This window comes from Rattus norvegicus, chromosome 3, assembly GCF_036323735.1.
Source record: "Rattus norvegicus strain BN/NHsdMcwi chromosome 3, GRCr8, whole genome shotgun sequence".
NCBI classification, from domain to species: Eukaryota; Metazoa; Chordata; class Mammalia; order Rodentia; family Muridae; genus Rattus; species Rattus norvegicus.
In genome coordinates, this window is record NC_086021.1 from 159,552,406 (window position 1) to 159,574,822 (window position 22,417).

General features: G+C 43.1%; 3 pseudogenes; all 3 read right to left on the reverse strand.

Moving 5' to 3' along the window:
- Positions 1–2,260: 2,260 nt before the first annotated feature.
- On the reverse strand, positions 2,261–3,525 carry Cdca7l-ps2 (cell division cycle associated 7 like, pseudogene 2; annotated as a pseudogene).
- Positions 3,526–5,181: 1,656 nt separating this feature from the next.
- On the reverse strand, positions 5,182–6,281 carry Dnajb6-ps7 (DnaJ heat shock protein family (Hsp40) member B6, pseudogene 7; annotated as a pseudogene).
- A 14,862-nt stretch (positions 6,282–21,143) lies between these two features.
- On the reverse strand, positions 21,144–21,862 carry LOC134486176 (prostaglandin E synthase 3-like; annotated as a pseudogene).
- Positions 21,863–22,417: the final 555 nt, after the last annotated feature.

The window sequence follows — 22,417 nt, forward strand, 5'->3', positions numbered from 1 at the left end:
ATGACCCCCACAGCCCCATAAGCAATGACACCCTTAGCAGATGTGACTTTTTGAAGTAATGGTGGTGTCAATTAAGGAAGTGTATATTGAGGGTGTACTTTGAGATCCCCAAACCTCAAACCAGATATAGTGGCTTATTGTCACTTTCTTGCTGTCTGCAGATACAGATATAGAACTCTCGGCTACCACTGCAGCACTCTGTCTGTCTGTATGCCACCATGCTTCCCTCCATTGTGATAATGGACTAAAGTACTGAAGGGTAAGCCAGCCCCAATTAAATGTTTTCTCTTGTAAGAGTTGCTATGATCATGATGTCTGGTCACAGAAAAAAAAATCTAACTAACTCAGTGATAGAACTTCTATAACAAAATGGGGCAAACATTGTCTTTAAATAAAAATGAATTACGCCTCAGACTGGCATCCAAGACTTTAAGAACTGTCTTTTTCATAGCAGATTCCACAGGAGGCTCATGGAGACTGCTTGTCAAACCTAATCAGGTCTTGTCAAGTACTAGTTGTTTGCCTTGCAGAGTCAGTATTTGAAAATCTGCCTGTCTTCAAATCCCCTTTTTCTACCATTCTCTTCCCTTTTCCCTGCCTCTTCAACTTTGTCCATGAACATTATTGGTTTAGGGTCTGCACTAACATGAACTCAACTTGATTCAATCTTAAAGGCCTTATTATTGGTTAGACTCTGGAATATCCCTGCCAGATTCTTGTTTGAATCCTTGAGTAATCCCGTCTCTAGCTAATATTACATTTTTATTCATTCTTCTGTCACATAATATATTCTAACTGTAGTTTCCTCTCCCTCATTTCCTCCCAGTCCTGCTCAATTCCACAGCCCACTGCAGATCCCTTCAAAAAAACTGCAGCCCTATCCCCCAGGAATATCAACCAAATAATGCATATCAAGTTGCGATTAGTCTAGGCACCTTCCCTCATATTAAGTCTAGGCAAGGCAGCACAGTTAGAGGAAAAGGTCTCAGACACAGGTAAAAGAGCCAAATGCAGCCTGTGCTCCCACTGTTAGGGGTCCCTCAAGAAGACCAAGCAGCACAACCATAACATATGTGCCCAGTGCCTAGGTCAGCCTCGTACAGGTTCCCTGATTGATTGGCAGTCAAGTCTCTGTGAGGTCCTATGACCTCAGGATTTTTAATCTGTGGATTTTCTTTTTGTGTTCATGACCACTCTGGAGAAGTACAAATTAGAAAGCGAGTCCCTATAGTCGTTTCCCAGCCTGATTTTTGATGGTCCTGGGAGTGTTGTCTGATCAGCCATTTCAGGTTCCAGAGGGCAAATTTCTGATGAGAATGATGAATCCAGCATTGCATTCCATCAGTTTTCACAGCCACCAGGATGAACAGAATCATGAAGAGGGGTCATTTTCACAGTGTGCCCAGGGCACTTTTTTTGAAATAGCATTTCAGTCTGTAAAGTGGGACAATGGATGTCAGATTGCTCTTCTGTATCTGTTTCCTGCTGACATTAGGACATGCCAACGGACCCAGGAAGCCTGAGATGCTAGGCAAAGACTGGGGGATGGGGGATTTATCAGAAGCTGATACTGATGAAAGAGGAGCAGTCGCAGCGGCTGGACTGGTTAACATCAGGTTTCAGCAATTCCCGAGTCAGCCGCCCCACAGGTGATCCCAGGATGGATTCTGTCAGCCAGGTGAGAATGTGCTGAGATGAATTTAGGCTTAGGGACCTGTGGCTGTACCAAGGTGAAGACATAAAGGAGGTCCTCAGAAGAAATCTCAAAGGGGTTGGAGAGCTGAACACCCAGAAGTGCGGACCATCGTGAGACCGCAGGACAGACTGCCACTTCTGCGCACCTTTGCCCACATCCCTGACCCAAGAGGAAACTGCACAGCGCCTCTGGACACAGGAATCTAGGAACAGTCAGCGGCAGGTAGCTGCGGTTCTGGTCCCCGCCCAGAACGGAACAGAACCGAACTGGTCAAACAGCTCAAAGGCAAGAGCTGTTAAACAAGGTCTTCCTTACAGTTTATCTGAGGCTTTAACTCTGCCCCATTCAAACTGTGCTTTTAAATCTTCAGCAGGCACTTGTAACAACACAGGTCTGTGCAGGTATGTATGCAAATTTCTCTGCTTTACTATGTTCCTGAGAAATCTTTTTAAGCATATGAACAATTAAAAACAAACAAACAAACAAACAAACAAAAACAATAGTATTAGAACCAGTAAATTCTAGAAAATAAGCGTGTAAGGCTGGCACAAGAGAGATCCATCTTGTGGGACTCCGCCTATTAAGTTTGAGCAATCCCTCTCCTCTCAAATATCTTCTACAGCTCCTTCTGAAAGCTCTCCAGGTACTCCTTGACATTATCATAACCGTAGAACTTGGCCAGATGAATGAGAATCCCAGTGGCACAGCAGCTATGTCACCTCCCGCAGTAACAGCAAATGGAGATCCCAAGGCAGGGAGGACATCTCCCCTTAGACCCAGCAATGCTGTCCACACATCCTCCCCAGAGTGATTCCGCAGGCACAGCCCACAGAACTGTCTTCATATCGCCACAACTCTGGTTCCAGATCGTCTTGGAATTGAAGGTCTTCTGCCAGCACTGATGGCACCTGTTACCAAGCACTTTATCATAGACTTTATCTTGCACAGTTACGGCAACATTTTCCAAGTCTTCCTCAGTGATGTCTTTCACTGAGCAGAAAGAAGATACCCGGTGCCTTCTATGCTTCTGGTATTTCCCCCCAGTGATTGCCTTTCTTCTTCTTCTGAAGCTGTAAAGCTCTTTGATAAGCTTGGTGGCCAAGGTGAAGTTTCCCAGAGCAAAGTTTTCTGGAGGTTGTGCTCTGGTTCGGTTCATGGGCAGTGTGATTTGTCCATCTGTGAAGGCCTGTTGCAGTGCTGTCCTCCTAGAAGCTGAGGGTAGTGTCCTCACAGGGAAAAATTCTGGCACCGAATTCAATTCTGCAAACAACTGATCGAGCATGGCCTTGTTCACGTCGATGTTCATGACCCTTTTCAGCAGAGCATCTGAGTTCTCCTGGATCTCAGCCCTGGACTCATCCTCAGCATCAGAAGCAGGGTCTTCCTTTTCCTTGTGCTGTCTGGAGCTCTTCTCTCTTCTCAGATGGGTCTTACTGTCCAGCAAGCATGAGCTATTTTTATCTGGTGTTTTTGCCGATTTTTTGGTGGAGAATTGAAAGGCTACCTCAAGACCAAAACTGCTTCTCTTAGACCTGCCTCTTCAAGGTACAGCCTCCTCTTCATCCTCCTCCTCCCTGTCACTCACCATGGGACATGCTTTGTCACAGTCGCTCAGCTCTGACTCTATGAACTCTGGGTTACTGCTTATGTTCAGCTCACTCCCCGTAAATCCTTCAAAAATCTTTATTTTCTGAGCCCGTGTCCTCTTTGAAAATCCTAAATTCTTCTGTGAAGTATTTGGAATGCAAACACACATTCTGTTTCTCCAACTCCAGGGAGTCCAAACTACCAAAGCTTTCTGACAGGTTTTCCATGGGAACATCATCCTGGAAACACACAAATTCTTCATCATCACTGGGGGCACTGAAGATTTCAGCTACTTCTCTGGGGATCTGGGAGCTCATGGCCCAGCTCCAGCTTCTCTGCTGGGCTCACTTCCTTGCACCCTGCACTGGGGTACTGGGGCTGGTGAGGCCCTAGCACAGCCCACAGAGTTTGCCATGGAGAAGCACACTGAGTACATACAGGGTGTTGGCATGCCTGCGACATCCCAAGGCCTCAGGCCATGCACCTATGCCCTGGCTTTTCCACCCACGGTCAGAGCCTCTTAAGCTTTTTCTTTAACTCATTTATTTTGTCTGTTTGTTTTATTCTACTAGTATGTTTTACTTTTGTCTTATTTTTTATTATTTATTGTTAATTATTTTTTTGACGTTTACATTTTATTTACATCGGTAGCACTAAAATACATTCCTCCTTGAGGGTCACATTTCCACAACACACATTAATACCAATCCACACTCCATAAGTGCCCACACCACCTCCCACCAAAACCAAGCAAACACAGCAAACCCTTCATGGTTACTTCTTCAAAACCCAGGTAACCCTGTTCCAGCTCCTAGCTACAGCAGTGCCCATAACTCACAGAACTTCCCCTTTCCACACTGCTGGGCCCATCTCAAGCTCACCAACACCCTTTACAAAATCCTCACTGCCAAGGGGACAAAGTTCAAGCAACAGACCTTCATGGCCAAAAAGAAGGAACACAGCCCCAAAGAGGCACGTGCAGCCCAGACGTGAGATGGCATCAGAACTACCTGGTGCTTAATGCAAACCACAGGTTAGGTGACAGCGTGGCATGGGTTGTGACCCGATGAAGCTTGTGAAGGGGCCATTATCTGCAATTTAAAGAACTGAGGTCAAGCTTCCTGCTTCAGAGTTGATTATCTTGCACATGCCTCTGTGTGCTTGTGTGCTTGTGTGCTTGTGTGCTTGTGTGCTTGTGTAAATAGCCAGTAGCACACTGACCTAGCATTACTAGAAATGCTATTGCTAAGCAAAACCTTTTGACTGAACAAGGACAAATATTTCTCCAAGACTGAGATTTTCCAAAAATTAAACTATATTTGGTGTCAATTTTTGACTACCTGGAGAAGATTAAAAGTTGAACAATAAGTAAGGAAAGACTCTACATCCTGATGGCCTGTATGTTGCCAGAGTACCCTGAATCAAAAGCATCTCATGGCTCAAGGCACAGCTTACTTTATCATAAGTTCCGCTGTACTTAAAACTGCGCACTGTACCGCCGCCAGGAGGCAGTCTATCAAGAACACGAACCCAGCTCCCTACTGGACCCTATGGACTCCTACGACTACAAATACCCCAGAGCTCAAAGCAGGGCTTGCCCTGCTGAAAACAATGAGGCAGACCCTTAAGACTCGAGGAAAACGCTATGGATTTGGTGTTGGGGGAAAAGCAGAGTTACAAGGCTGAGGCTATGTCACAAGCTTATACAGGCCACCCAGGATTGTCGCCTCGGTCTCCAACGCCCCTAATCCTATAGATCCGTGGGCACATGTCCATAATCCTGCTAAGTGAAGTGACCCTGGGCAGCACTTAAAGGAAAGGATGCAGCTGCCATGCGTGTGAGCAACACACACACACACACACACACACACACACACACACACACACACACACACACACGAGAGCGGCTGCTGTGGCTGCTGCCAAGTCCAGTCTAGTGGTTCCCTTTGGTCGACTTCTTCTTCGAGTCCTCTTTCTGTTTCTGCTTCTTCCTCTTGCCACCTTCTTTGAGCCCTGCTGAGGTCATAGGAGCATCACAGTTGCCAGGAACCTGCTGCCTGTCCTGCTCTCCATCTTTCCAGTTGCTTTTAGACACAAGTTTGGCCTTTGGGGCAGGCCTGGGTGGCTCTGTGGGCGGGTGCTGACAGAAGGGGCTGGAGTCTGGGCTGGAGCTGGGGCAGGAGCTGGGGTCGGGGGTCGGGCCTGAGAGGGGACCGGGGCTGGTGCTGGGACCGGGCCAGGGGCCAGAGCTGGTGTGGGTTAGCCTCTCCGCCTGCATTCTTCTGCGAGGGCGTTCTTGTCGGCCACAGCATTTATCGTCAGGGACTTTAACTGTCCGTCTTCTTCAACTCCTACTCTTTTCTGACCGTTCTCCACAATTCTCTTTGTAGTGATTTTTTTTGCCATTAACTATTTTAGTTGAAGTTGATATTGATTTGAAGTTACCCATTCCACTTCCACCAAATGACGCTGAAGAAAATGAAGTGAGACCCCCATGATCTAGTGGCCCGAATGGAGTAAAGCCTGTATCAAAAGCAGGAAATCCACTTCCAAAAGAAGGAAATCCACCGAAGGCAGAGAAAAAGGAGCCAGCACCTTGGCTTCTCCTTCCTCGGGGACCCCTTCGGTTTCCAAAAATGTCATCAAATGGGTCTTCAAAGAAGTCAAATGAAAATGGGTCCCTTCCACCAAAAAATTCCCTGAAGACATCATCTGGGTTCCGGAATGGGAACCCAAACTCAAATGGGCTGTCAAAATGACTTCCACCTCCTCCCCCACCGCCATTTAATCCTTCTTTGTCACATTTGTCATAGATGTCCCGCTTTTTAGCATCCGATAACACTTCTATGCCTCAGCTACTTGTTTGAATTTCTGCTCCTTCTTTATTTTCAGGATTTTTGTCTGGGTGCCATTTGAATGCCTGTTTTCGATACGCCTTTTTAATGTCCTCAGGCGAGGCATGTCTCTGGACGGCCAGCACTTCGTAGTAATCCACCATGTTTTAACAGACTGTTGGAACAAATCCCAGGACGCAGCAGTCAGCAAGGCGGGAAGTCAGGCCGCTGGTCTCCTAGCGCCTTTGGCACAGCTGCACTGGTGGCGGTGGGGTCTTCCATTGTTAATTATTTTTATTATTATTTTTTTCTGATGATATAAAGAAAGGGTATGGACGTGGAGGGGTGGGGGCTTAGGAGGATCTGGGGTGAGTTGCAGGATGTTAAACCACAATCAAAACACAACGTATAAAATAATCTATTTTTAAATTGTGTATTCAAACTAATTTGATCTCAACACGGTGCTTTATCTAGGATTACAAATTCACCCTTGACCACTATTTTAAAAATATAAAGAATGACTTTCAAGGCCAAAGACAAGGGATTTTAGAAAGAACACTGTTCTAGGACTCGAGTGAGACACTCAGGAAAGGAAGAAAGCAAGGCTGTCTGACAGGAGCCATTGCCAAGATGTGGTGCACTGTGCTCAGTGGTGCTGCTCTAGGGCCTGTTAGGGCTTTCCTGACATGACCATGGCAGGTATGTTGGTCAGCACGACTGTCCACTCAGGATTTATTGAAGTCCAAGAAGAGCAGTACTTCTCTGATCTCTTCATATGAAGATGCTCTAAAGCCTGTCAGAGGGAACAAGAGTACAATCAACTATGTGCTGCCTCTAAGAAAGGCACATTCTTCTAGGTGTCGGGTCTAGAGTTTCAGGCTCACCCTCACATGTAGCTGTGGTCATTCCTATGTAAAGGGTCGGAAAGATGATCAGAAATCAGAGCCTGAGTTCGTAAACACTATTTGCACTTCAGCCTTACAGACAGGACAGAACTGCTAAAGAATGCCAACTTCTGACTGAGGAGAGAATGTAGAACTTAGTGTTTGAAGGTCTCTGCCTGTCACCTACCTGACCAGTTTCTTTCTCCTAGTCTCAGTAAAATCGATGTTGATATCAGTACAGCCCTTCTTGGTCCATCATTCTTTTCCCAGTGTTTATGTGGTATAGCTTTTCAAAGCAAACTTTAAAGCAATAGAAGTCTTTTCACACAAGAGATATTTTTACCAGTAGAATAGGTGGATCTTATTCTTGTCCAGTCTGATAGACTTTCACCTGAAGTTTTTAATCTGCCTTTTTATCACATCATCATTGATATAATTGATGACCATGAACAAGAGTAGGAAAGGGAGTGATGAAATCTGCCACAGCTGAAAATCTGCATGTAAGCTTTGACTCTCCTAAATTTAACTTTCAACAGACCACTGCTGAGTGTAAGCTGTGCTGATAACATGAATGTGAATGAATAGGTTACTCTGTGTGTTGCATATATGTGGTGTCAGATATATAAGATGTGGCAGAGGTCACTGTTTACGAAGAAGGTCAGTTAACTGGTGTGGCCATCTCCTCTGAGATGTGTTCTCTGCACCTCCTAGATACTCCTCATTCTTGAAATCACCAGATGATGACAACAGGTGGCTAAAGGAAGTTCAGCCGTATACTTGTGTAACCCCTTCATACTTGTTTATATTTGTCTGTCCTAGAATGGCATCCGGAGCAGCCAAAATATGACGGGACATATGTTTTAATAATTTTATTATCTATAATCATTTTGTATTTTGTAGTAGGAAGTACTAGAACGGGTCTGACAGGAGAATGTGTTGTGGATATATCCATTGTTATCACTGTTTACATATATGGGCTACATGACTGATTTGCAAGTATATTCTAATTATCTCATTCCTGAGGCTGGCAGGGAATCACAGTTGGTAATGATGCTTGGCACTCAGCCTGGTGAGAGAAATTTGATCTTTTGAAACCATGTAATGGTAGAAGGAAAAACAAACTCCATATAATTGTCCTCTAACTAATCATCTGTCATGGATCATGTACACCCTTGAATGTACTTTCCAACCACCCAGTATATATACCCAACTACACAAGGATGTATGTACACACACACACACACACACACACACACACACACACACAGAAACAGAGAAATAAAATCGTCTCTTCTGTTGGTGACTCCATAGGTAAAGGCCCCTGCCTCTAGTCTAGATGACCTCAGTTCACACTGACTCCCACAAGTTGTCCTTTCACCTACACACATAAAACCTATGCTGTACATAACCCATCACAAACCAATGATGCTATTGTAAATTAGAAATACATAAGTAAATGATTAACAAATGTTCTATTGCCAAAAGGAAAAAAAACCAAAATGAAATGAAAAAGATTATTGCATGACACAGGCCAATCTGCTCATTGGTCAGCAGCAAAGGGGTTTACCTGTCGTCAGATGACAAGCTTTCCTACTTTGGCCATCTATGCAAGCTAGTTTCCTTGGGAAAGTAGACCCTTTCTGTCTCTATTGTCTGTATACATTTCATATGGGGATATAGTACTGTTACTGTGGACAAGGTATGGAACAATGTGTCAGGGCATTGGCTGCTGTTGCAGAAATGTGGGATCAATACCCAGAACACAGATAGAGATCAAGACCATGTATAATGTGAGTGCCAATGAATACATTGCCCTTTTCTAGCCTTGCAAACACCAGGAAGTTAAGGCAGCACACATGTAAACAGACAAAAAGTACCTACACATGAAACAAAAATTTTTTTCAGAAAGAACTGTTGGGTTCATTCTTTGCAGTTGCTGTCTTCTATGATCTCTGTAGCAATGTCTACATTGCTCTGGCCAGAATCTCAACTTTATAATAAATTCAGGAAATATTGGAGATTTCTTCAATTCCCTTTTATTGTGTGGTTGGTTGTCTAAGAAACTTACCTTATATGATTTGTAAAGTCCTGTGTCTAGGGTATTTTCTTTCATTGTTTTCTTTTTTTGGTTGACACAGGATGCCCTTTCATAGAAAAGATTGACACAGAACTGGGTACAAAATTCAGATTGGCCCCAAGCATATTGATAGGCTTTCTCTTTCCCTCAGCGAGAAAGATACAGGCCAGGTTAGAGCAGATTAACAGTAGATAAGGGCATGTGTATTAGGAAGCAGCTGTGAGGTGGGTTCAGAGACATCACAGCTGAAGGAGAGTGAAGTCATGTTTCTAGGCTAAAGGAAGGGGTGCGGTTGTGGGTCTTGGGATGGTGGAGACTTGTAAGGTAGGAGCTGGGAATATGTCCAAACATAGTCAAAAACTGAACCCCTCTGTGGGCACTCTGGGGTAAGCTGCTGGAAACTAAAGTACCAGGCTTGATGATATGTTGGTCCAGAGTTTGCTGCAACTGGCAGGAAGTTTTCTCAGTGAGGGCCAGGGTTGGGGAAAGAATGCAAAAGCAGTTTTGCAGCTTGTGCAGGGAATGAGCAGGTGTTTCAGCCTAACACTTATGATCCTGCTGCCTCCTCTTCCTAAGTACTGGGACACCAGGCTTAGACTTTCAAAATGTGCTTTATTTTGTGCGGTACCTTTCCATACATATGGTGAAAATGGAATGAGGTTTAAGATTTTTGTGTGAGACTTATCTTTTGAGACAATATACAAATGACTATTCACTGCAGACATGGAGTCCAGGACATAAGAATAAATAGGAACAACTTCTACCTTTGTGAACAATGAGTTTCATTGGGGTTATTTTCAGAATCACGGGGAAAGGTTATTTACAGAAGTAGAAATTATTCACCAAGCACACCAAAGCCCAGATGAGCCCTCACAAAAGCTGGAAAGTGGCATCACACTGCATAGCCTACAGACATCACGATTGGGAGACTGTTGTTTGAGGCAGCTCAGTTGCTTGGAGTGTGTACTTTAAAGTTAATCTAGAACTACTACTGTGGCTGGGTTAATTGAAAGGAAAAAGTACAAAAGGTACCTTTCTTGTATGAAGAATGATACTCCCAGAAGGCATGCGGTAACTAAATGAAAACCCAGTTCAATGGATCAGCTACTCACCTGAGAGTTATTGGCCATGGAAACCCTTGACACCCCCGAGGGCCCACAAAGCATACATTTTATGCTACTTATGCTGGTTATATGCCAGAAGTAAGACACTGTTTGCTGAAGACAATTCTTTGACTATAGGACATAGGAATGAAGCTGGGACTGAACTGGAAACTCCCACCCTGATGGAGGCAATCATTGTCCCAGAGGGTGCCACGCAGGTTGTTGGTAGAAATCTGTCACCAGCATTCCTGTTTACCTATGAACCCTGCTGATTAAATTAGTTTCAAGCAGGACAGGATGTTCCTCTCGTTCTGTAGTGGCTATGTTAATATGAGGAAGTCAAAAAGACTTCTGATTGGAATTAAGGCCCACTGCATAAAAGGGGGTTTATATCTAATACTGTAAGTCTGAACGAAAACCTGTGGATGCGGTGGTCATAGGTCACAATGGGGATCAGCTTCTATTCTTTGATTAGGTGGATTAGATGTTCCTTTCAAGTATTTTTTTTAAAGACTTCTTAAAGTATCTTTTTTTTCTATGCATGTGTTTTACATATTGTGTAGATGTGTATACCACACACATGGTTAAGGTCCACAGGTTAGACAGATCTGACCACTGGAACCGAGTTATAGACGTATACATACATACACCAGGGGCATATGCATTTTTAAAAAGTCCATCATGCTCACATTTGTTACCTCCTAATTTTGTTAATGTTTTCCTGCAACAACCTCTTGACCTCCCCCACCCACCCAATCCCGGGGGATTGAACCTAGGGCCAGATAAGCATTTTACCACTTAGCTGTATCTCTGCCTCACTTCTTTACTGAAACCAGTCCTGTTTAATTATACTAAAATAACTGAGTAGCTTTGGCTGAGATAGCATTAATTGGCTTTCTGAACTGACTTTTTAAACTTTTGGCACCAGATTATCCAAGTGAAATTCTTGTGAAATTCAAGTTTCCAGTCAGATGTACTTGGCATATAATTTGTATCAAGTGACAGTGTCCCAAAGCTCCTAACTGGAAGCATCACCCTTATGATGAAAATACTGAACCAACTCATCTTACCGTACTTATGTCCACACTGATCACGGTCCATTATAGTTTGCATTACCCACCAGGGACACATTCCAGGACCCCTAGCAGATGTCTACAACTTTGTAAAATGAAACCCATATTTTCCTGTTGGGAGCAGCCTTGAGATGGCGAAAGCAGCCTTCAAGTTAAAAAGCAATTGTGTTCTAGCCTTATGCTGGAATAATAAGCAATATTCTTCAGGTTAAAAAGCAATTATATTTTAGCCTTATGATAGAACAAAAAACAATAGCCTTAGGTTAGATCAAAGCAGCACCTGCGGCTCTACATAAATTCAATAGATAGGATAAATCTAGGTGTCAGATCACTGAGTACCGGTGGTCAGGCACTGATGGTCAGGTCACTAAGCAACCCACCCTGCTGTTCCCCCACTTGGCCGATTTACCCAGCCAATATCCTGGTTATCAAGCCAGGCCCATTCTTTGTGGTCACCCAACCCCTCCCCACATTTTGCTTCTACCAGTATATCTTCAGCCTGAGAAAAATTAAAAATTGTCAGCTTGATCAGACTTCTTGACTTGCTGTCCGTTCTTTGCGTCTCTTGTCCCCCATTCTCTCCTAGGTGGACCCCAGACCCTGGTCGACTGCCCTGCGGGTCGGGGCATTTTCCCTTTTTGCTTGGGAGGCAGAGGCATGAACCCTGTAAATGATTATGGTAAAGCTTAACCTACATATTAGGCACTAACACAATTATTTTTTCAGGGTTCATGATTAAACCCGAGTGAAATGTTGTGCCACAAGCCTGTACAATTTTGTTATATAGACTTTCTCAAATTCCATCACCATACAATACTCATCCTTACAAGATAGACTGCTTACAAGAGTAGCCGAGCTAAATGACAGTTATGGCTTAGTGCTATGGTACTACTAACTAAGGTTGGGACCTATATTTATTGAACCTATTTTCACAACTTGGAAACCCAAAATCTTAATTATCTTTCTCATTTTATTGCATTGGTATGTAAGGGAGTCAGATCACTTAGAACAGGAGTTAATAGTTGTGAGCTGCCATGCGGGTGCTAGGAATTGAATCAGGGCCCTCTGGATTGATGAGCCATTTCTCCAGCCCTGAAACACAATTTTTACTTAGGACAAAACTTGAGGTTAAAACCCAGAAATAGGGTTCTTGCTGACTACATGAGAGAACCAAGAATCTACCTCAACACCTCAGTTCATGAAGAACTGAGCATACTGATGCAATAATTCTTAATCTAGCACTCAGGGTGGAAGCAGGGTTGCTAAAGACCAGCTTAAGCTCCCTAGCAGGAACCAGTTACAAAAAACAATAAAAAACAAACAAACAAACAAACAAACAAACAAACAAACAAACAGGGAACTGGAAAGGTAGCTTAACAGTTCAGAGCATTGCCTGCACCTCTCAATCCCCAGTGCTCTCAGGGGAACATTCACACATGTAGAGAAACACACACTCACAAAGTAAAAAAAAAAAAGAAAACAAACAAACAAAAAAACCCAAAAAACCAAACCAAAACAACAAAAAAAGCCCGCAACCAGCAAAAAACCCCATACCCTCTCTCTCTCTCTCAAAAAAAAAAAAACAAAAAAAACAAAAAAACAAACAAAAAACAAAAAAACACAACCAAAACCACCAACCAAACTTCTCTTGAATTCTCCCTTAAACTATGAGGCTGGTGTGTTTGTTACCACTATTAGTTTAAAGCATAGAAGCATACTCTTAAGTCAGTGGTTCTCAACCTGTGGATCAAAACCCCTTTGGGGTTTCCTAAGACCATCAGAACCCCGACATTTACATTATGATTCCCAATAGCAGTGAAACTAGTTATGAAGTAGCAATGAAAATAATTTTTGTGGTTGGGGTCACCATGGCATGAGGAACTAACAGCATAAGGAAGGTTGAGAACCACTGCCATCTGAATGGATCTGAATGTAAATAAGTATCTGACCCGTGAGTCCTGTGAGAAGGTTGTCCAGTCTGCAGCTTGTTTTCTAACTGATTCAAATTCTGAGCTATGTACACATGGAAATTACTAAGCTTTTTATTTTTGACACTTCAGGCTGGACAGATTTCAGAAGCCATCAAAGAGGCGACACTGCTAAAATGCAGGAGTGAAAAATGTACAGGAGGACAACACATTCAGTTTATTTCAATCAAGTCACAGTACTTGTCCAGCTGCTTTGCAAAGTGCACCCAGAGCCTCCCATTACAGACACACTGTACAGGGTTCCTGTGACAGTACAGCAAGCCTCTGTTCAAACAGGACCAGCCCCAAATTTCCCTAAAAAACAAGCTCCATTCCAGTAAAGGGTAAATACATGAAATTACAGCAAACAGACACTTAAGAGGACAGCCAAGAAATCTTCTAACAGTTTATTAGAAAGAATGTAGACATTTAAAAAATCCCCACTCTCATGAACATAGATTGAGGTTTTCCAGCCAGGGCATAAGCTGAAATCGAAACAGGAACTAAAAAATCCAATAGCGTATTAACATTTTCCACGCATTTGCCACACTGACAGTGCAAGTACAAATCTGGTCTAAAATGTACATATTCTCAAGCAACAATGTACAGCTTTCTGTGTCCTCCATGCTAAGAGATGTAAACCTTAAGGGCCAAACTATGCCCAATGTATAGGCTTCAAAAACCATCTAAGTTAGGGCATCCACTAGGCTTAGCTAAAATACACCTGAACACTGACAAGTGATCACATACAATGATGTAAAGTACATTTTTTTTGAAAAATAAACTTCAGTGGAATAATTCTGAAAGGCATCCTGGAAGAATGGCGGAGTATCAGTTTAAGATATTAGCCAATTTGTTTCCACCTCCTTCAAGCCCATGGTCTAGGATCTAAAACCTTTATCTTTCCCTAAGCTGAGAACTTTCTTGATGGAGAAGTTAAGTGTATTATGACGAAAGAAGACTTAGATGAGATGCAGTTATTCATCAGAGCTGCTGTAGCAGCTGCCTAGGATCTCAACTGCTTCATGGAATCCTGGGAAATGTTCATGCATACAGATATTGCCTTAGCGGACTTAAATTGCCCCATACAATGGTACATAATCAACCCTTAGTGAAGCCTTTAAAAAAAAAGGTTGAGACCGCCGGAACTTGAAAGAAACAGACCGGATAAACAGTTCTCTGCACCCAAATCCCGTGGGAGGGAGAGCTAAACCTTCAGAGAGGCAGACAAGCCTGGGAAACCAGAAGTGACTGCTCCCTCCACACACATCTCAGACGCCAGAGGAAAAAGCCAAAGACCATCTGGAACCCTGGTGCACTGAAGCTCCCGGAAGGGGCGGCACAGGTCTTCCTGGTTGCTGCCACTGCAGAGAGCCCGTGGGGAGCACCCCACGAGCGAACCTGAGCCTCGGGACCACAGGTAAGACCAAATTTTCTGCTGCAAGAAAGCTGCCTGGTGAGCTTGGGACACAGGAAAGCAGAATTTCTCTAGGACCGGGCAAGTTCTGTGTTTACCGGAAGTCCCACACCCGCGGATCCCGGCCCGCAGCAGCTCTCTGCTCCCAGACCCGGTGAGAGAGAGACCCAACCGCCTGGTCAGGTGGGCACTCCTGAGGCTGCAGAGCGGAAGAGACCACCAACACTGCTCACCCCTGCCCACATCCCTGGCCCAAGAGGAAACTGTATAAGGCCTCTGGGCTCCCGTGGGGGAGGGCCCAGGAGCGGCAGGACCCCTGTGCCTGAGACACCGCCGGAACCTGAAAGAAACAGACCGGATAAACAGTTCTCTGCACCCAAATCCCGTGGGAGGGAGAGCTAAACCTTCAGAGAGGCAGACAAGCCTGGGAAACCAGAAGTGACTGCTCCCTGCACACACATCTCGGACGCCAGAGGAAAAAGCCAAAGACCATCTGGAACCCTAGTGCACTGAAGCTCCCGGAAGGGGCGGCACAGGTCTTCCTGGTTGCTGCCGCTGCAGAGAGCCCGTGGGCAGCACCCCACGAGCGAACCTGAGCCTCGGGACCACAGGTAAGACCAAATTTTCTGCTGCAAGAAAGCTGCCTGGTGAACTCAAGACACAGGCCCACAGGAACAGCTGAAGACCTGTAGAGAGGAAAAACTACACGCCAGAAAGCAGAACACTCTGTCCCCATAACTGACTGAAAGAGAGGAAAACAGGTCTACAGCACTCCTGTCACACAGGCTTATAGGACAGTCTAGCCACTGTCAGAAATAGCAGAACAAAGTAACACTAGAGATAATCTGATGGCGAGAGGCAAGCGCAGGAACCCAAGCAATAGAAACCAAGACTACATGCCATCATCGGAGCCCAATTCTCCCACCAAAACAAACATGGAATATCCAAACACACCAGAAAAGCAAGATCTAGTTACAAAATCATATTTGATCATGATGCTGGAGGACTTCAAGAAAGACATGAACACACTTAGGGAAGCACAGGAAAACATTAATAAACAAGTAAAAGCCTACAGAGAGGAATCGCAAAAATCCCTGAAAGAATTCCAGGAAAACACAATCAAACAGTTGAAGGAATTAAAAATGGAAATAGAAGCAATCAAGAAAGAACACATGGAAACAACCCTGGATATAGAAAACCAAAAGAAGAGACAAGGAGCTGTAGATACAAGCCTCACCAACAGAATTCAAGAGATGGAAGAGAGAATCTCAGGAGCAGAAGATTCCATAGAAATCATTGACTCAACTGTCAAAGATAATGTAAAGCGGAAAAAGCTACTGGTCCAAAACATACAGGAAATCCAGGACTCAATGAGAAGATCAAACCTAAGGATAATAGGTATAGAAGAGAGTGAAGACTCCCAGCTCAAAGGACCAGTAAATATCTTCAACAAAATCATAGAAGAAAACTTCCCTAACCTAAAAAAAGAGATACCCATAGACATACAAGAAGCCTACAGAACTCCAAATAGATTGGACCAGAAAAGAAACACCTCCCGTCACATAATTGTCAAAACACCAAACGCACAAAATAAAGAAAGAATATTAAAAGCAGTAAGGGAAAAAGGTCAAGTAACATATAAAGGGAGACCTATCAGAATCACACCAGACTTCTCGCCAGAAACTATGAAGGCCAGAAGATCCTGGACTGATGTCATACAGACCCTAAGAGAACACAAATGCCAGCCCAGGTTACTGTATCCAGCAAAACTCTCAATTAACATTGATGGAGAAACCAAGATATTCCATGACAAAACCAAATTTACACAATATCTTTCTACAAATCCAGTGCTACAAAGGATAATAAATGGTAAAGCCCAACATAAGGAGGCAAGCTATACCCTAGAAGAAGCAAGAAACTAATCGTCTTGGCAACAAAACAAAGAGAATGAAAGCACACAAACATAACCTCACATCCAAATATGAATATAAAGGGAAGCAATAATCACTATTCCTTAATATCTCTCAATATCAATGGCCTCAACTCCCCAATAAAAAGACATAGATTAACAAACTGGATACGCAATGAGGACCCTGCATTCTGCTGCCTACAGGAAACACACCTCAGAGACAAAGACAGACACTACCTCAGAGTGAAAGGCTGGAAAACAACTTTCCAAGCAAATGGTCAGAAGAAGCAAGCTGGAGTAGCCATTCTAATATCAAATAAAATCAATTTCCAACTAAAAGTCATCAAAAAAGATAAGGAAGGACACTTCATATTCATCAAAGGAAAAATCCACCAAGATGAACTCTCAATCCTAAATATCTATGCCCCAAATACAAGGGCACCTACATACGTAAAAGAAACCTTACTAAAGCTCAAAACACACATTGCACCTCACACAATAATAGTGGGAGACTTCAACACCCCACTCTCATCAATGGACAGATCATGGAAACAGAAATTAAACAGTGATGTCGACAGACTAAGAGAAGTCATGAGCCAAATGGACTTAACGGATATTTATAGAACATTCTATCCTAAAGCAAAAGGATATACCTTCTTCTCAGCTCCTCATGGTACTTTCTCCAAAATTGACCATATAATTGGTCAAAAAACGGGCCTCAACAGGAACAGAAAGATAGAGATAATCCCATGCATGCTATCGGACCACCACGGCCTAAAACTGGTCTTCAATAACAATAAGGGAAGAATGCCCACATATACGTGGAAATTGAACAATGCTCTACTCAATGATAACCTGGTCAAGGAAGAAATAAAGAAAGAAATTAAAAACTTTTTAGAATTTAATGAAAATGAAGATACAACATACCCAAACTTATGGGACACAATGAAAGCTGTGCTAAGAGGAAAACTCATAGCGCTGAGTGCCTGCAGAAAGAAACAGGAAAGAGCATATGTCAGCAGCTTGACAGCACACCTAAAAGCTCTAGAACAAAAAGAAGCAAATACACCCAGGAGGAGTAGAAGGCAGGAAATAATCAAACTCAGAGCTGAAATCAACCAAGTAGAAACAAAAAGGACCATAGAAAGAATCAACAGAACCAAAAGTTGGTTCTTTGAGAAAATCAACAAGATAGATAAACCCTTAGCCAGACTAATGAGAGGACACAGAGAGTGCGTCCAAATTAACAAAATTAGAAATGAAAAGGGAGACATAACTACAGATTCAGAGGAAATTCAAAAAATCATCAGATCTTACTATAAAAACCTATATTCAACAAAATTTGAAAATCTTCAGGAAATGGACAATTTCCTAGACAGATACCAGGTATCGAAGTTAAATCAGGAACAGATAAACCAGTTAAACAACCCCATAACTCCTAAGGAAATAGAAGCAGTCATTAAAGGTCTTCCAACCAAAAAGAACCCAGGTCCAGACGGGTTTAGTGCAGAATTCTATCAAACCTTCATAGAAGACCTCATACCAATATTATCCAAACTATTCCACAAAATTGAAACAGATGGAGCACTACCGAATTCCTTCTACGAAGCCATAATTACTCTTATACCTAAACCACACAAAGACACAACAAAGAAAGAGAACTTCAGACCAATTTCCCTTATGAATATCGACGCAAAAATACTCAATAAAATTCTGGCAAACCGAATTCAAGAGCACATCAAAACAATCATCCACCATGATCAAGTAGGCTTCATCCCAGGCATGCAGGGATGGTTTAATATAAGGAAAACCATCAACGTGATCCATCATATAAACAAACTGAAAGAACAAAACCACATGATCATTTCATTAGATGCTGAGAAAGCATTTGACAAAATTCAACACCCCTTCATGATAAAAGTCCTGGAAAGAATAGGAATTCAAGGCCCATACCTAAACATAGTAAAAGCCATATACAGCAAACCAGTTGCTAACATAAAACTAAATGGAGAGAAACTCGAAGCCATCCCACTAAAATCAGGGACTAGACAAGGCTGCCCACTCTCTCCCTACTTATTCAATATAGTTCTTGAAGTTCTAGCCAGAGCAATCAGACAACAAAAGGAGATCAAGGGGATACAGATCGGAAAAGAAGAAGTCAAAATATCACTATTTGCAGATGACATGATAGTATATTTAAGTCATCCCAAAAGTTCCACCAGAGAACTACTAAAGCTGATAAACAACTTCAGCAAAGTGGCTGGGTATAAAATTATCTCAAATAAATCAGTTGCCTTCCTCTATACGAAAGAGAAACAAGCCGAGAAAGAAATTAGGGAAACGACACCCTTCATAATAGACCCAAATAATATAAAGTACCTCGGTGTGACTTTAACCAAGCAAGTAAAAGATCTGTACAATAAGAACTTCAAGACACTGAGGAAAGAAATTGAAGAAGACCTCAGAAGATGGAAAGATCTCCCATGCTCATGGATTGGCAGGATTAATATAGTAAAAATGGCCATTTTACCAAAAGCAATCTACAGATTCAATGCAATCCCCATCAAAATACCAATCCAATTCTTCAAAGAGTTAGACAGAACAATTTGCAAATTCATCTGGAATAACAAAAAACCCAGGATAGCTAAAGCTATCCTCAACAATAAAAGGACTTCAGGGGGAATCACTATCCCTGAACTCAAGCAGTATTACAGAGCAATAGTGATAAAAACTGCATGGTATTGGTACAGAGACAGACAGATAGACCAATGGAATAGAATTGAAGACCCAGAAATGAACCCACACACCTATGGTCACTTGATTTTTGACAAAGGAGCCAAAACCATCCAATGGAAAAAAGATAGCATTTTCAGCAAATGGTGCTGGTTCAACTGGAGGGCAACATGTAGAAGAATGCAGATCGATCCATGCTTATCACCCTGTACAAAGCTTAAGTCCAAGTGGATCAAGGACCTCCACATCAAACCAGACACACTCAAACTAATAGAAGAAAAACTAGGGAAGCATCTGGAACACATGGGCACTGGAAAAAATTTCCTGAACAAAACACCAATGGCTTATGCTCTAAGATCAAGAATCGACAAATGGGATCTCATAAAACTGCAAAGCTTCTGTAAGGCAAAGGACACGGTGGTTAGGACAAAACGGCAACCAACAGATTGGGAAAAGATCTTTACCAATCCTACAACAGATAGAGGCCTTATATCCAAAATATACAAAGAACTCAAGAAGTTAGACCGCAGGGAAACAAATAACCCTATTAAAAAATGGGGTTCAGAGCTAAACAAAGAATTCACAGCTGAGGAATGCCGAATGGCTGAGAAACACCTAAAGAAATGTTCAACATCTTTAGTCATAAGGGAAATGCAAATCAAAACAACCCTGAGATTTCGCCTCACACCAGTGAGAATGGCTAAGATCAAAAACTCAGGTGACAGCAGATGCTGGCGAGGATGTGGAGAAAGAGGAACACTCCTCCATTGTTGGTGGGATTGCAGACTGGTAAAACCATTCTGGAAATCAGTCTGGAGGTTCCTCAGAAAATTGGACATTGAACTGCCTGAGGATCCAGCTATACCTCTCTTGGGCATATACCCAAAAGATGCCTCAACATATAAAAGAGACACGTGCTCCACTATGTTCATCGCAGCCTTATTTATAATAGCCAGAAAATGGAAAGAACCGAGATGCCCTTCAACAGAGGAATGGATACAGAAAATGTGGTACATCTACACAATGGAATATTACTCAGCTATCAAAAACAACGAGTCTATGAAATTCGTAGGCAAATGGTTGGAACTGGAAAATATCATCCTGAGTGAGCTAACCCAATCACAGAAAGACATACATGGTATGCACTCATTGATAAGTGGCTATTAGCCCAAATGCTTGAATTACCCTTGATCCCTAGAACAAACGAAACTCAAGACGGATGATCAAAATGTGAATGCTTCACTCCTTCTTTAAATGAGGAAAAAGAATACCCTTGGCTGGGAAGGGAGAGGCAAAGATTAAAACAGAGACTGAAGGAACACCCATTCAGAGCCTGCCCCACAGGTGGCCCATACATATACAGCCACCCAATTGGACAAGATGGATGAAGCAAAGAAGTGCAGACCGACAGGAGCCGGATGTAGATCGCTCCTGAGAGACACAGTCAGAATACAGCAAATACAGAGGCGAATGCCAGCAGCAAACCACTGAGCTGAGAATAGGTCCCCCGTTGAAGGAATCAGAGAAAGAACTGGAAGAGCTTGAAGGGGCTCGAGACCCCAAAAGTACAACAATGTCAAGCAACCAGAGCTTCCAGGGACTAAGCCACTACCTAAAGACTATATATGGACTGACCCTGGACTCTGACCCCATAGGTAGCAATGAATATCCTAGTAAGAGCACCAGTGGAAGGGGAAGCCCTGGGTCCTGCTAAGACTGAACCCCCAGTGAACTAGACTATGGGGGGAGGGCGGCAATGGGGGGAGGGTTGGGAGGGGAACACCCATAAGGAAGGGGAGGGGGGAGGGGTTTTTGCCCGGAAACTGGGAAAGGGAATAACACTTGAAATGTATATAAGAAATACTCAAGTTAATAAAAAAAAATAAATAAAAAAAAAAAGGTTGAAAAGTGGGTTAAAGGAGGCAAGTACAGCATATCTGCCTTTAGAGCTATCAACTCAGGGATTTTCTCAATTATGAAATCTTGCAGAAGTTATTTTTTTCCCTCAAAATCCAGGCAATAATACCACTCTTTACTCCAGATCTGGCATTTTTTCATCATCACTGTCTTGTGAATCATCATCTGCTCCATCTATTTCTGGTAAATCTATATCCTCATCACCACCCATGTTTCATCTCAGAGAAACGGTCAAAATTAGACACGTCTTCATCTCAGTCATCCTCCGAGTCTTTCCAATTATTGAAGTCCACACTAAGCCAATTAAGCTTTGCCCTTTCCTTTGTTAACCTAGGCCAGGACTGGCCTGATTCTCCTTTTCGTAAACAACGTAAAATTGACCTGTCCATTCTTTTATGCTTGGAATCATTTGGATTAATACAGTGAAAAAGATCAATTTCATTTAAATGCTTAAATCATTTCCTCCAAGACAACTGAAAGTAAGTTTGGATTTTTCAAAGTTTATATTAACATCTTTACTGTCTTCAACACAAAATTCAATGAATACGTAGTCCCTTCGGTCGTACCACTTTGCAGAAGCAGGCTGCATGGTGAACAGGGCAGAGGGCCAGGCGAAAGTGTGGGCAGGCCTCGCTGGCTGCAGCTGGCAGTCGACTCCTCTCCAGCAGGGACTCCAGTGGTCTCTAAGGTCTCTACCGGGTCGCAGCCTCTCCTCACTCCCCGTAGGCAACGGGGGGTGGCAGAAGCAGCCTTGGCCTCCATGCCCAGAATGCAACTCGTGGAGAGCAGCTCCCTCAGCCTGGGAGAGGAGGAAAGTGTAGGAAAAGGGGCGCGAGGGGTGGTGAGCTCAAGTGTGTTTTTAATGACATAGATTGCTGTATTTGTTAGCATCAACTCAACCACCAGTGAAGCTCTTGAGATCAAGGGACTGTTGCTGTGATACTGTGGCATAATTCTTAGCATTATACGAATAATATGCCGCCCCTTCCAAGGCTTGGGGACCATTGTGGAAGAGGTGTCAGAAAGAATGTAAGAGCTTCAGGATGGGGATAGAGTGCTGTGTAGCTACCTACACATACCTTACACACCTACTCCAGTAGGACTGTAAGGAAGAAATAATTTCCATTCTACATTTGTATCTCTCAAACGGCTTGTCAAATCTGTAACACAGTCAAAGGTTAGCCTTGTGGCATCCATGTAACCAAATGTTTTCCAGAGGA